General features: G+C 48.0%; 1 long non-coding RNA gene across 3 annotated transcripts; it reads left to right on the top strand.

Annotated features, from left to right (window-relative positions):
• Nucleotides 1-1418: 1418 nt before the first annotated feature.
• On the top strand, nucleotides 1419-3709 carry LOC114832426. 3 transcript variants are annotated; one of them, XR_004575578.1, is made up of 4 exons: nucleotides 1419-2470; nucleotides 2603-2712; nucleotides 3184-3400; nucleotides 3579-3709. It is a non-coding gene; the product is annotated as an uncharacterized LOC114832426 (long non-coding RNA). The 3 variants fall into 3 exon arrangements; XR_004575577.1 differs by having other exon boundaries at nucleotides 1436-2793; XR_004575576.1 differs by having other exon boundaries at nucleotides 1437-2712.
• The last annotated feature ends 1065 nt before the right edge of the window (nucleotides 3710-4774 follow it).

The raw sequence follows: 4774 nt of genomic DNA, 5'->3' as shown, positions 1-4774 counted from the left end.
CATAAAACAATGATCCATGTACCCTAGAAAGTGCTCTCTACTGTGGGTAGAATGCACTTTGATGCCTGCCTATGAATCACTCCTGTAGCCTGCCTGTGGAGGTGAAAAGGCCCAGAGACTTGTGCTAACAGATATTCCCAATGAGCAGACTAGGACCAGCTCAGTGTAGCCTATGTGAAGGGGATGTCGTGGTCTGTGTCTCCCTCTACTGGCTCAATTTGGAACATACTCTAAGTGCTGTCTGCCACAGTTTGCATGGAGGTGAACAGGCCTAGACTTGATTCCCAGTGAGCAGAGCAGAGTATGGCTGAGTTCAAGTTCCCCATGAGTAGGGAGAAGCATACACAAGTGTAGCCTGAATTGAGGACCAGAGGTAAAGGCCTCAAATCATGACCAAACTAGCCTAGATCAGGTTCTCTCCTGTGGGTAGAATGCACTTTGATGCCTGCCTGCCTGCCTATGAATGTTGCCTGTCTATGGAGGTCAGCAGGAGCTGACCCCTGAGTTTATGTTCCCCATGAATAGGGAGAAGCATACACACAAGTGTAGCCTGAATTGGGGACCAGAGGTAAAGGCCTTAAATCATGACCAATGTGGCCTAAATAGTGCTCTCTCATGTGGGTAGAATGAGGCCTGTTCCCTGTCTTTGGAGGTCAGCTGGAGCTGACCCCTGAGTTTTTAAGTTCCCCATGATTAGGGAGAAGCATACACACAAGTGTAGCCTGAATATAGGACCACAGGTAAGGCCTAAAATCATGACCAGTGTAGCTTAGATCAGGTTCTCTCCTGTGGGTAGAATGCACTTTGATGCCTGCCTGCCTGCCTATAAATGTTGCCTGTCTATGGAGGTCAGCAGGAGCTGACACCTGAGTTTAAGTTCCCCATGATTAGGGAGAAGCATACACACAAGTGTAGCCTGAATTGGGGACCACAGGTAAAGGCCTTAAATCATGACCAATGTAGCCTAAATAGTGCTCTCTACTGTGGGTAGAATGCACTTTGATGCCTGCCTATGAATCCATCCTGTTGCCTGTCTATGGAGGTCAGCTGGAGCTGACTCCCAGTGAGCAGAGTATGGCCTACACAGGCCTGCCTACCTCCCTCCCTGGCCTACCTCCCTGGGCCTCCTCCCTGGGCTGCCTGCCTCCCTACCTCCCTGGGCCTCCTCCCTGCCTGCCTGCCTGCCTGCCTACTTCCAGTAGCCTCCTGCAGTAGCAAGGTGGGACTCATAGGCTCCCTTGTGACCAGGCACAGGCTTGTGCTCTCCTTCCCCCCAGCCTACACCCAGCCTACACCCAGCCTACACCCAGCCCATACCCAGCCTCCTGGTCCTCAAACTGGGGGGGAATTCCACCTAAGGCCCCCGAAAAATAAAATGCCCGTCTCAAGCATGACCCTGCCGGGGCTCATTAAATAGCCCTGGTCCTGGCCCAGAACCTCAACCTCCATGAGTCCCCGGGTACCCACTCTTAAGCACCCCCCCGACCCCCCCGGACCCCGAAAGATGCTTAGTGGCGCTCTCAAAAGGGTCGGACACCTGGTAACCAGAATGCATTAAAACAGCAGTCTACCAAACAGCCAGCAGAGGGCCGCTACCAGGGAATGCACTGCCTGGGAGAGATAGACTGATAGGACCTGATCCAAATCACACAGCCCGGTCATACACTGTCCACAAGATGCTCTGATGCTTGCTTCATATTTCACAGGGGACACTACTCAAAAACACAACACTGTACACTAGCACCAGCCTGTAAGTACACCATTTCTGAGGTAGGCAGCACCTCTTTTACTTTATTAAATGATCCAAATCATTGTAAAAAATACCCCTGGGTTATGTGCCATATTTGCCCCGTGACTGATGGCCTGGGAACATCCAAATACATCTTATTTCAGCAAATCATTTCTTTGCACTCGCATTCACAGTGTGTCTCACAATCAACTTCATGACAAGTGTCTCCCTCTCCTGGCTGGAGTTGGTACTATGCTATATTCTCCGTAGTTGGTGAATTTTAGCATATCTCCACAGGGGGGGCGTGTTTTTGTCGACCTCTCCTGGTTGGAATTAAGAACAACATGTGCTATAGCATCGCGTCGTATTTGGTGAGTTGCAATAAATCTTCCAACACATTGTAGGCGTAATATTTCTTTTATTTTCTTCATGGAATCAATTGTTTCATCCAAGTACATGCCCGTACCATTACACCGGAACGGAACAACATTACACTGCAACGAAACGCCCGTTGCTGTTGACATTAGCCTCCCAGAAACGAGTGTAGTACAATAGTAGCCTATTCACCGTGGTGGCCAAATGCTCTTGTTTGCTAGGCAAAACTCGTCTGTGCATTACCAAACCTTGATCATATCAGACCGGGAAAGACGACGTGTTTGTAGCCTATTCATTTAGAGAAGAGGAGAAGAGGAGAATTCACAATAAATCCCTCTCACAGCCACCGGAGGGCGAGCATTCAAAGTGAGCACGGGTGAAGAGGATAACTATACAAATCATTGGAAATCTCCTTGGATAAATTCATTTGATCGCCTATTCCCTATGGGCAAAATGCTATTGATTTTTTAAACCAATCTCTTCTTGGCTTTTCTATAGCAATCGGGTGAATACGATTTACATTGCGTTAGGAACCTTTGATTCCGGATATCATGTTGACAATGGGACACGGTTAACTGTAAAACAGGATGTTTTTCTCCGTCGTTCAGGTAAGCTTTCGTTCAATACACCTGCTTAAAACACCTGTTTAGTGTATCCTATTATAACCCAGCGAAAGAGGGAGACTTGTGGTATGTAGTTGATTCATTATTTCATTCGTTTACCTATCGTTTGCGCCGCTAACAAGCTAGCGCGAGTAGCTTGCTATTTAGCCAGATACTATAGGTTACCTATGGCTTTCGCTAACCCGTTAGCAAGTAGGCCGCGCTAGCCAGCTGGCTACTAAAGACGTGAGTGCTACTTGTTTTATTTTCTCAAGTATGTATACATTAATTCCATCAAAATGGGACAACATCTCTGATGGTGGTAATAATAGATGGTAGAATAAATCCCGTTAGTAAGTAGCTTGCTATTTAGCCAGCTCCTATAGGTTACCTATGGCTTTCGCTAACCCGTTAGCAAGTAGGCCGCGCTAGCCAGCTGGCTACTAAAGACGTGTGCTACTTGTTTTATTTTCTTAGGTAACGCTGCGGGTACAGCTCCGGGGGGGAAAAAATTACAAGACCACTGAACCATTGATCTGGCCTGCCTGCCTGCCTGGGCCTCCTCCCTGCCTGGGCCTCCTCCCTGCCTGGGCCTCCTCCCTGCCTGGGCCTCCTCCCTGCCTGCCTGCCAGCCTGCCAGCCTGCCTGCATAGAGAAACTAGAGCCAGGGCTAACCCTATCATCCAGTACCCAGGTGAGAATTGTGCTACATAAATATACTGTGTAGCCTGTATAGAGAACCAGGGCATGATCCTCCCTCTTTTGTGTGTGTGTGTGTGTGTGTGTGTGTGTGTGTGTGTGTGTGTGTGTGTGTGTGTGTGTGTGTGTGTGTGTGTGTGTGTTTGCTGTGAAAATTGTGAATCCAACACCAGGCCCGTGCTAATCGCACCTGTAGTTCCTAAGATAGTCCAAGTTGAAGCACAGCCAATCACAAGCCAGATATGCAAATGAGAGTCAAACTCTTGAGGGTCAAAGTCGTTTTTATCCTAATACCTAACCCTAACCCTAACCCTAACCCTAACCCTAACCCTAACCCTAACCCTAACCCTAACCCTAACCCTAACCCTAACCCTAACCCTAACCCTAACCCTGTGTGTATCAACACTTATTTACCATATTTACCATCCCCCCTTTTGAAGTTTGATCTTTTCCATGTGAGAGCACTGCATAGAAATGAAACAGACATTTTGGTAAACAGAGGTTACCACTATCCAAACAGTATTCACATAGGATGCCCCTGCTTTCTTCCAAGCGGTTCTCTTTTTAGGAGAAGCCTGAGATTGCACTTCAACGAGGTCAGAGAGGGAGACCGTAGGGGTCAGATGGGTCATCTGCAGAGCAGAATGAGGGGGGGGGGGCCTGAGCAGCAGCTTTGGCAGCTGCATCTGCTCTGCGATTACCAAGAGAAACAACATCTCCGCCCTGTGGTATGGGCCTCACACTTACATATGGCCACTTCCTTAGGTAACAAGACAGGTTACGAATAAGTTGGCCATGTTGGATCTGTGTACCAGAAAAAGTAATGAACCTCTGCATTTTCCGCAACACCAAAGGCATATCTACTGTCTGTTTAAATGGAAACACTTTGGCCCTCAGCAAGGATGCAAGCTCAAGTGAGGCCAAACACCTCCGCAGCCTGAGTGGAGAGATAGTGTGGCAGTCTATGACCTTCAACCAAATCATGATCAGTGACAATGGCATATCCTACATTATTGCAGCAAAAGTAGGAGATTTACTAGCAGACCCATCAACATAAAAAACAAGGTCACTATTGGGTTGACGTTCATCAGACAAGTCATCACGAGGGGTACACTGTTGGTTAATAGCAGAAAGGCAGTCATGTGGCTTGCCATCAACCTCAGTGGGGAGGAAAGTGGCTGAATTTAAAACAGGACTCAGTGACATGGGGTAATGAGAGTAAAATGTTATGGTAATGCAGAAACCTAGCACCCGACAGATGACTAGTCTTTTGTTCTAACAAAATGGAGGCAACAGAGTGAGGAACTCGTAGCTCGAGTGGCTGATAACACACCAGAGGCTGTGATCGCAAAACAACATCTGCTGCCGC

This window comes from Esox lucius, unplaced genomic scaffold, assembly GCF_011004845.1.
Source record: "Esox lucius isolate fEsoLuc1 unplaced genomic scaffold, fEsoLuc1.pri scaffold_48_arrow_ctg1, whole genome shotgun sequence".
Classification (NCBI taxonomy): Eukaryota; Metazoa; Chordata; class Actinopteri; order Esociformes; family Esocidae; genus Esox; species Esox lucius.
This window is presented reverse-complemented; position numbering and strand designations above follow the sequence as displayed.